This window comes from Schistocerca americana, chromosome 3, assembly GCF_021461395.2.
Source record: "Schistocerca americana isolate TAMUIC-IGC-003095 chromosome 3, iqSchAmer2.1, whole genome shotgun sequence".
In the NCBI taxonomy this organism is placed as follows: domain Eukaryota; kingdom Metazoa; phylum Arthropoda; class Insecta; order Orthoptera; family Acrididae; genus Schistocerca; species Schistocerca americana.
The window spans coordinates 301,285,440-301,295,673 of record NC_060121.1 but is presented as its reverse complement, the minus strand read 5'-3'; the positions used below and the strand labels follow the sequence as shown (position 1 = coordinate 301,295,673).

At 46.6% G+C, this 10,234-nt stretch overlaps 7 non-coding genes across 7 annotated transcripts in view; 1 reads left to right on the top strand and 6 right to left on the bottom strand.

The window, feature by feature from the left end:
• Positions 1-20, bottom strand: part of Trnac-gca — a 72-nt gene extending 52 nt beyond the window's left edge. Inside the window, exon 1 of the tRNA in view lies at positions 1-20. This exon is cut by the window's left edge and continues 52 nt beyond it. This is a non-coding gene — a tRNA (tRNA-Cys).
• A 318-nt stretch (positions 21-338) lies between these two features.
• Trnaw-cca lies at positions 339-410 on the bottom strand. The gene has a single exon. It is a non-coding gene; the product is annotated as a tRNA-Trp (tRNA).
• A 118-nt stretch (positions 411-528) lies between these two features.
• Trnaa-cgc lies at positions 529-600 on the top strand. The gene has a single exon. It is a non-coding gene; the product is annotated as a tRNA-Ala (tRNA).
• Positions 601-875: 275 nt separating this feature from the next.
• Positions 876-947, bottom strand: Trnac-gca. Its single transcript has one exon. It is a non-coding gene; the product is annotated as a tRNA-Cys (tRNA).
• A 318-nt stretch (positions 948-1,265) lies between these two features.
• On the bottom strand, positions 1,266-1,337 carry Trnaw-cca. Its single transcript has one exon. It is a non-coding gene; the product is annotated as a tRNA-Trp (tRNA).
• A 5,854-nt stretch (positions 1,338-7,191) lies between these two features.
• Trnac-gca lies at positions 7,192-7,263 on the bottom strand. Its single transcript has one exon. It is a non-coding gene; the product is annotated as a tRNA-Cys (tRNA).
• Positions 7,264-7,581: 318 nt separating this feature from the next.
• On the bottom strand, positions 7,582-7,653 carry Trnaw-cca. The gene has a single exon. It is a non-coding gene; the product is annotated as a tRNA-Trp (tRNA).
• Between the last annotated feature and the right edge of the window lie 2,581 nt (positions 7,654-10,234).

The following is a 10,234-nucleotide window of genomic DNA, read 5'->3' as shown; positions in this document are numbered from 1 at the left end:
TACGACTGAGCTATACCCCCTTTCACGATCTTTCTGTTCCCATAACTTAAGGAAAAGTATTATACTCTGCCTGGCTAAAGACGTCTAATCGAGCAAAATATTGCGTAATCATTATCTCTCAGTTATATATTAGCGTTAAACGATATAAATATCAAAAATACTAGACACTTCGCGCCTGGAGAACGTGCGAGTCGGCGCCTTCACCTTAATGTCAGAACGCGAAAATTGCACTAGTAGCTTTTTTCAAGCAAGTTCTGTTCGTCCGTTCTCCGTAATCGTTTGGTATCTGATTAAACTGACATACTCGCCTATGGCTTCCGTAAACGAAAATTTCATTGTGACCCCGACGTGATTTGAACACGCAACCTTCTGATCTGGAGTCAGACGCGCTACCGTTGCGCCACGGAGTCGACGCTGCTTAGGTCTTGTCATGAATAGGTTCCTCCAACACTTACTGTACCGTTCAAACCTAAGAAATAATGACAGTAGGATCCACGAGGCACTCGTCCCAGATGTACTTGCTCTGGCGGGGGTGTAACTCAGTGGTAGAGTGTCTGCTTCGCATGCAGAAAGTCCTGGGTTCAAATCCCAGCTCCTCCAATTTTTGTTTCTCCGTGCAGCGGTACAAGAAAACTTTTGCCTATCACCATATTCTACAAAATTCAGTGTACAAGATTCTTCCGCCAAGCAAGTGGATTTCGTACAGTTCGACCTCATGGCGGGAGGACGATGACCTGCAAGACTCTGGGCTGCGATCCCCCCCATTGAAATGTTGCTGCAAAGCCTTCGGTATGGCGTGCAGGGTGCATCTCAAACATGCATTTGCAACTCACCGCGACAATCGTCATTTGTTTTTTCGAGATACTGAAAAATGAAGGGGGCACCCGGGATTGAACCGTGGACCTCTCGATCTGCAGTCGAATGCTCTACGACTGAGCTATACCCCCTTTCACGATCTTTCTGTTCCCATAACTTAAGGAAAAGTATTATACTCTGCCTGGCTAAAGACGTCTAATCGAGCAAAATATTGCGTAATCATTATCTCTCAGTTATATATTAGCGTTAAACGATATAAATATCAAAAATACTAGACACTTCGCGCCTGGAGAACGTGCGAGTCGGCGCCTTCACCTTAATGTCAGAACGCGAAAATTGCACTAGTAGCTTTTTTCAAGCAAGTTCTGTTCGTCCGTTCTCCGTAATCGTTTGGTATCTGATTAAACTGACATACTCGCCTATGGCTTCCGTAAACGAAAATTTCATTGTGACCCCGACGTGATTTGAACACGCAACCTTCTGATCTGGAGTCAGACGCGCTACCGTTGCGCCACGGAGTCGACGCTGCTTAGGTCTTGTCATGAATAGGTTCCTCCAACACTTACTGTACCGTTCAAACCTAAGAAATAATGACAGTAGGATCCACGAGGCACTCGTCCCAGATGTACTTGCTCTGGCGGGGGTGTAACTCAGTGGTAATTCCGGCTTGAGCCGTCGTGGAGAGCGGACGTGTTTACGCTGTGCTCCGTCGCTGCTCAGGGCAAGGCAAGTTTGCTGCTGCTTGTGACGCCATATTGTGTTGTTTATCTTGTTATTAGTTGATTTTTCGTTCCGTTATCACTACATTCGTTTGTGCTGTCTGGGTGCTCGTGTTGATGTTTGTGTAATGGTGCCAGTTTGAAGATGGCTTTGATTTCTAGAAGAGATACTCTTAAGTTTACTTTTGAACGAGGATGTGTTAAACCGTCTGCCCTGGAATTTCAATATTTTGTGATTGACCAAGTCAAGATTCCTTCCGATGCTATTACTGGAATACATTTGTCGCACCTTGCAACAGTCGGATTTGTTAAATTGAAGGATTCTGATCTCTGTAGTCGTATCGTTGAAGAAAGTGGTGGTGTTATGAGATTTACACGTTCTGATGGGAGTGTTACCGAAGTTCACGTCTCTTTTGGTGGACTTGGTTTGCGTACGGTGCGGATATTTGAACTTCCTTTCGAAATCCCTTGTGATCATGTGAGCGAGGTTTTACGTGCATATGGACGTGTCCTTTCTATTCACGAAGAAAAGTGGGGAAATGATTATCCGTTGCCTGTACTGAACGGCGTGAGGCAGGTTCGAATTGATTTGCTGAAGCACATCCCGTCCTTCATCAGTGTATCCGGATATCGTGCTTTAGTTATTTATGATGGACAGCCGCGAACTTGTTCTATATGTAACTCGACGGAGCATATTCGCGCCGAGTGTTCGCGGCGTCGGATCGCGCAGTTACCACCCGGAGATAGCGTCACGCGCTCACCTGGAGTTGTAAATATACCGCTCTCGTATGCGGCTGCGGCTGTCATCGCTCCACCGTCCCCTCCCGTTGCGACAAGTGTCATCCAAGCGACGGGTACCGACCATGTCTCTCAAGCAGTTCCCCTGCACGATTCCACGGTCTCTGACCAGGGCGAACCTGCTTTACCCCGGCTACAAAACGAAGTGCCAGTTAACCCAGAGGTTTCGAATGATACTCCCCAGCGTCGAACTGATGCGACAGTGCTCCAGGAGTTGGAATACTCAGCCACTGTCGGAGTTACTCTGCCTCACTCCCCACCGGATGACGGGCAAGATATGGTCTCTTCCCCGCCTAGATCGCGAAAAAACAAGAAGAGGCGGATTGCCCATCCGGCGGCGGCGCACGAGGTCCCGAAAACCAGGGAAAAGTTGCGTCAGATTACGATGATGGACGATGACCAAAGCAATGATGGACCAGAGGAAAATAAGGATATTTCAGATAGTTCAACGTATAGTCCAGATAGGGAAGATGGTAGAAACCCTGTAACACACAGGTCTAGAGGAGGGATAGAGTGTAAAGAAGGCTTGGCGGCTCCCAATGATGGTCCACCCAGACGGCCATCTCGTGAATGTAGCACGGATCGGTCTTCCCCTAGGTTGGACTGGGCGACGGACAAGGAAGATGACTGTGCACCACGAGCAACGACGGCAGTTGACACGCTGCCGATGATCATTGATAGCATACCAGTTGACGACAGTCTCCTCGCAGGGCACCCTGGATCGCTGCGCTAAAATGAAATGCCTCATTTGTCCACAGATAATAACAGGACGATTTTGTTGAACGTTACACTGGTCTTTATGTTGGTGTGTCCATTTGTTTTCTCTTCCTAAATGGAACGACGTTTACAGAGAATGTCACAGACTTACAATATAATGACTTTGAATATTAACAGGATTAGGAGTCCAACAAAATTGGCGGCTTTGAAAGATTTCTTGTATAATTCGGATACCGATATTGCTCTCTTGCAGGAGGTAATGGTCAGTGAATTTAATTTCCCGGGGTTTACTGAAATTTTAAATGTTGCTTTCGAAAATGAATGTGGAACGGCTATTTTGGTGAAACATGGTATACCGGCGGAGCCTTTGTGTCTTCTAGAATCCGGTCGCGGAATCTCTTGTAAAATCTTTAATACGACGGTTGTTAATGTCTATGCCCCCTCTGGTAGCAGCTCCCGAGCGGCCAGGACAACTTTTTTCACCGGTGAAATGGTTCACTTATTAAACGACAATTCAGAAAATCTCATTATAGCTGGCGACTGGAACTGTGTACTGAAGTCAAAAGATCAAAAACCGAACTTTAACTTCTCTCAAGCACTGAAAGATTGTGTCACAGCCTTACGTCTTACAGACGCATGGGAATTATTTCACCCCACAGCTGTTAAGTTTACATATATGACGAACTTGGCGGCCAGTAGAATTGACAGAATTTATATATCCGATAGTTTAATGCAGTGTGCATCTTCAATAGACACGATTCCCACCAGTTTTTCTGATCACTGTGGAGTTCGTTGTAGCATACATCTTGCCCGGCAAACAACCTATTGGGGACGCGGTCTTTGGAAATTGAATGTCAGTCTTCTCCACGAAACAGACTTAAATGAATCCATCCAAGTGACCTGGAATATGTGCCTCAGAGCGCGCCCCAGATACGTTTCCACCATTGAGTGGTGGACCCACTATGCTAAAAGGAAGCTGAGGATGACTTTGATCGACTATGGCAAGGCCAGGGCTCAACTTCGGAAAGACACTATTGAATTTTATTATACCTGTTTGCGAGAACTGTATGCTCGTCCCGTTTTGTCTGCTGACCATTTCATGCAAATAAAGAAAATTAAGGCGATTTTAACCCAACTGAAACGACGACAACTTGATGGTTTGAAGGTAAAGTCAAGATCACATTCCACTGTCGAAGATGAAAATGCCTCTTTGTATCATCTCCTCCGGCACGCAAAGAATAGAAGGAATAGTTTTATCAACACCCTGCGCGATGTGAATAACGATGTGCTCCATGAACAATGTGACATCATTAACGAAATCCATCGCTTTTTTACGAGTTTATATACTGCCCCTGACATCAATGAACAGTCTGTGGCGACGTTACTTCACGGAACAGACTCGATAGTTACTGAGGACGAGAATAGGGCGCTATTGGACATATTTACTAGTGATGATGTTTTGGATATCGTCAAAACTTCTCCGGTAAACAAGACGCCTGGGCCGGATGGTTTACCAGTCGAATTTTACTACAGGTTTTGGAATGTTCTGGGCGATGTGCTCACCGCCATCATCAATGAAGTCATCAACGGTATCTCCATACCCTCGGAGTTTAAAGAGGGTGTCTTTGTGATGGTACCCAAGGGGCGAGGAATGAAGGATGTCCGTCGTCTGCGACCTATATGTTTATTAAATGGAGACTATAAAATTGTTGCCCGTGCACTGAAATTGCGACTGACTCCAGTCCTACAACGTGTCATTGCGCAGGACCAAACGGCCCTTCCGCATAGAAGTATCATCAAAACGGTCAGTGAATATCGTGATGTGATTTCCATTTTTTCGGCAGCTCAACTTCAAGGTGCTCTATGCTTTATTGATTTTGCAAATGCTTTTGATCGGATTGATCATCGTTATCTTTTTAAAACAATGTCGGCCCTGGGTTTTGGGGGACGGTGCTTGAAGTCTTTGCAAAGTATGATTACTGGGATGACGGCAAAAGTACTTGTCAACGGTCAATGCACGAGAGCCATAAATATTTGTCGTGGATTCCCGCAAGGAAGCCCACTCTCCATGCTGCTCTATGTCATAGCTCTGGAACCTCTTGTCCGACATTTAAACGTTCTCTTGGAAGGGATCACGATTATGTCGGTAAAGAAAGTAACCAATGTGTATGCAGATGATTTAGGGGTCATAGTTCGGAGTGACGACGATGTTCAAACTCTTAAGACCGCCTTACACGTTTATTGTGGTGCTACTGGTGCTGCTGTGAATAACACGAAAAGCTCTATGCTCAGCCTCAATGGTTATGCGAACGCAGACTTAGATTGGATCACTTCCACGAACCAACATAAGTCTCTCGGTGTCACATTTTCTAGCTGCCCGCTCAAGATGGCTTCCGTTAACTGGAAGAACATGCTTACCAACATCAGAGGCTCATTAATAGAGCATCGAAATAGGGACCTCAATTTAATGCAAAGGGTAAAACTGATTAACTGTGTGATCCTGTCAAAAGCGATTTACCTGGGGCAATGTCTACCTATTCCCTTGGGCATCGCCAAAAATATTACGAGGGCAGTTTGTCAGCTGTTATGGAGAGGCTGTATTTTTAAAGTGGCAGCTCGTACAGTGACCTTACCTCCGGTCGCCGGTGGCCTCGGACTCACAGATATTCGTCAAAAGACAGTGACTTTATTTATCAAGCGTACTCGAGAACATCTCCGTAAGTACCCCGACAGTATTACGACGCAACTGTTTCATCTGACTGAACCTCAGAGTTTAGATGCTCCTGTCAATGTGGCTCCGATTCATTTTAAGCTGCACCATGTCAGACTTTACTTCACTGAGATCAGTTAGAAAGAGAGTATACATCTGACACCCAGCCGTAGCGCCACGTCATCTGCTACTTCTATTCCATGGCGCTGTTCAGTCAGGAATCGAATCGAGAAAAAATATCCATCCAAAGATTGGAATACTGTTTGGAAGAATATTCATAATAAAGTCTTAAGCATGTCAGTACAGTCGACATGGTATCAAGTGGTTAACGATATCATCGCCAACAATGAGAGGCTCCATGCTATAGGACTTCATGATACTCCCTTGTGTCGCCGTTGTGGATATGTGGATACGACAGTTCACAGGTTTACTTGTCAAGGATACAATACCATATGGAACCACATTAAGCAGCAGGTCGCATTCCTCAGGCGCAATGATGGTAGATTCATCACCACCACCGAACTCTCGGCCCCGGACATGATGTATTTTCCGCGTCAGAAAAATAATACCATACTGTGGCTATACGGCAATTTTGTTCACTTTGTCATCCACAAAACGACCACGGACACCATTGAGGACTACAACTGCTACATCACGGAGGAATATTACAAGCTACGCGCCCAACGGAACCACACCAAGCATTTTGGAAATATGCTACACATACTCTTTCAAAAGGAAGGTATTGGATGATGTGTTGAATGATATACTGTGACAATAATCTGAGATCAGTGTCATGTATTATGTGTGTCTTTAAGAAGTCTACGTTTCACAGTTTTCCCCTTGATTTTTCTTTCTTTATCCACATTTTTCAACAGATTAAGTTCCCTCATTATGAAAAACCATCCAACATCACAGAATGAGTTCATTTGGATGGAGAAATTTACTTTTCTCACCACGTGTGGTATGGATTCCCTTACGTGAGAAGGAGCATTTAATTTGATTTTAGCAATGAAGCTCGCCGAAGAAGGCGCATGAAGGAGAGCGCATGGAAGGGCTAGAAGGGGAGATGGGAGGCCCTAAAAAAAAAAAAAAAAAAAAGTGGTAGAGTGTCTGCTTCGCATGCAGAAAGTCCTGGGTTCAAATCCCAGCTCCTCCAATTTTTGTTTCTCCGTGCAGCGGTACAAGAAAACTTTTGCCTATCACCATATTCTACAAAATTCAGTGTACAAGATTCTTCCGCCAAGCAAGTGGATTTCGTACAGTTCGACCTCATGGCGGGAGGACGATGACCTGCAAGACTCTGGGCTGCGATCCCCCCCATTGAAATGTTGCTCCAAAGCCTTCGGTATGGCGTGCAGGGTGCATCTCAAACATGCATTTGCAACTCACCGCGACAATCGTCATTTGTTTTTTCGAGATACTGAAAAATGAAGGGGGCACCCGGGATTGAACCGGGGACCTCTCGATCTGCAGTCGAATGCTCTACGACTGAGCTATACCCCCTTTCACGATCTTTCTGTTCCCATAACTTAAGGAAAAGTATTATACTCTGCCTGGCTAAAGACGTCTAATCGAGCAAAATATTGCGTAATCATTATCTCTCAGTTATATATTAGCGTTAAACGATATAAATATCAAAAATACTAGACACTTCGCGCCTGGAGAACGTGCGAGTCGGCGCCTTCACCTTAATGTCAGAACGCGAAAATTGCACTAGTAGCTTTTTTCAAGCAAGTTCTGTTCGTCCGTTCTCCGTAATCGTTTGGTATCTGATTAAACTGACATACTCGCCTATGGCTTCCGTAAACGAAAATTTCATTGTGACCCCGACGTGATTTGAACACGCAACCTTCTGATCTGGAGTCAGACGCGCTACCGTTGCGCCACGGAGTCGACGCTGCTTAGGTCTTGTCATGAATAGGTTCCTCCAACACTTACTGTACCGTTCAAACCTAAGAAATAATGACAGTAGGATCCACGAGGCACTCGTCCCAGATGTACTTGCTCTGGCGGGGGTGTAACTCAGTCAGTTTCGCCGCGGCCGCGGCCGTGTGCAGACGTGCGGTGGTGGTCGCTTCGCCTGTGCTTACGAGCGCACACAGCTGTTGGTATTGTAAGTACTACTTCACGAAAGTGATGGAGGATGAGTTGAGACGTTACACGCTACGATTTGGATTTCCGTATGGCTATGCTCGACCACAGGTTCACGAACTTATTGACTGGTTTTACGATCGATTAGGACTGCGAGATGATGAAGTTCTTGGGTTTTCGTATGATTTTCTTGCGAACGCTGTTTATGTAAAATTGATTAGTGACGATCCTTGCGTTCGTATTATGACCCTCACGGAAGGCACTGCGGATTTTGTGAATTCTAAAGGCGAAATTTGTAAAGTATCTGTTAGTCATGCTGGACTAGGGCTACGAACCGTCCGTATATTTAATCTGCCTTTCGAAGTTAGCTTCGATAGAATTCGGCAAGCTTTGTCTCCCTACGGTAATGTCTTGCAAATTCATGCCGAGCAATGGAGGGGTTACAAACATTTCAATGTTGATAACGGCGTTCGGAATGCGAAAATTGATTTAACGAAGCACATCCCGTCCAACATTTTGGTGCAGGGTTTTCGAGCGCTGGTGATGTACGAAGGACAACCGCGAACTTGCGTAATATGTGGTTCTACCGACCATTTAAAATCTGCTTGTCCCCGTGTCCGGGCGGGTCGCCGAGGAATGCAACATCGTCTTACACCTCTCGATGGGCACGATGGCAATCGGTTGTCTTACGCGCAGACATTGATGGAGTCGCCTACGACACAACCGACGCTCCACCAACAGGCTGCGGTGACCCCAGACGCCGGCGCGGTCATTGTCAACAACTCTGCGGCAACCCCCGAATATCCCGTTCGTAGTGATGTCACCGATATCGACGGCCACGCTGCACACCTGCAGGTTTCCCCGACTGTCGGCCTTCGTGCCGACCATGCAAGACCGACTCCCGTCCCTACTCCAACTACGTCCGTCGAGCTGAAACAGTTGTCGGATGGTGGCGAGAGGTCGCGCGTTTCTTGCCCCCCTGACGTTGCGCCCCCCACGCCCCTCCCTCTCGGCTGTGACCTATCTGAGGAAGGGTCTACACACAGCCTCTTGACGGACGTCAAAACCGTTTCTGACGCCGACGCACCTCCCCCAAGAACTGGGAAATCTAAGCGGTCGGCACGGAAGCAGAGTGCGGAGGAGATCCGCACTCTGGAAAAGAAACTGCAGCGCACTATAAAGCAGATCCGAAAAGACGGCAGTGAACGCGGCGGCACAGATGAAATGGGTTCCGTCGCGCGCCACGTGGGGGAGGCCGATATGGAGATGCATGTCGACCGTCCGAGTCCTGAGCTGATGGATACTGGCCATCAGCATACGCCGGCCGAGAAGTCTTGGGCAGACGAAAGTGAATAACACGGACCCTTTCTATCCCCACCATGCAAGATTATAAACTTGCCACAGTTAATTTGAATAGGATTGCATCCGATGTCAAACTAAATGCTTGACCGACTATCTATATGCCGCCGATATAGATATAGTTTTCTTTCAAGAAGTTGTGTCCCCCAAGGTTGGAGAAATACCTGGGTATGATGCCATATTAAATCTTGGCACTGAGGCGGGCACTGCGATTTTATTCAAAGCTGGCATCGCTTACCAACCTACAGCGATTTTAGAAACGGGACGCGGCATTGCCGCCCAATTACAGGATTTGCTTCTCCTGAACGTGTACGCCCCGACAGGGTCCGCTGGCAGAAGGGACAGAAGTGAATTTTTTAGGGCTGAAGTTGTGACCTTATTGCCGAACGTTCGACTGAAGATCATCCTGGGTGGGGATTTCAACTGCGTTTTACGCAACGAAGATCAAAGTCCGCATTTTAATTTTTGTCCCGAGCTACTAACGTTAATAGATGGACTGCATTTACAAGATAGTTGGTGTCACCTTCGACCACACACGATGGGATATACCTATGTGAGCGCTGCTTCTTCTAGCCGTCTGGATAGGTTTTATGTTTCTCAAGATCTTTTACATACCATTCGTGATTGTGAATTATGGCCGCTCAGTTTTAGTGACCACTCCGCATACCATCTAACGATTCGGCATGTGCGGCAGAAGACATTTTTGGGACGCGGCACGTGGCAGCTGAATGTCTCGCTGCTCGATGAAGCGGATTTACGGCGTTGCCTCGTTGACACCTGGCAGCAGTGCCTCCAGAGGCAAGCTCGGTATAGGGAGCGCGTTCTTTGGTGGACGGAGTTTGTTAAGCCGCGGATTAAGAAATGTATTTGCCAGTTTGCCAGGACCAGGGCTTATTGGAGGAACCGGTCTCTAGAATTTTATTTCCTCGGTTTACGCCAGCTGTACAGCGATCCATCTGCTTTGTCCGACAACCTGATCCGCATCAAGCGTCTCAAAGCCAAAATTACTGCTTTAGTTCGTGAA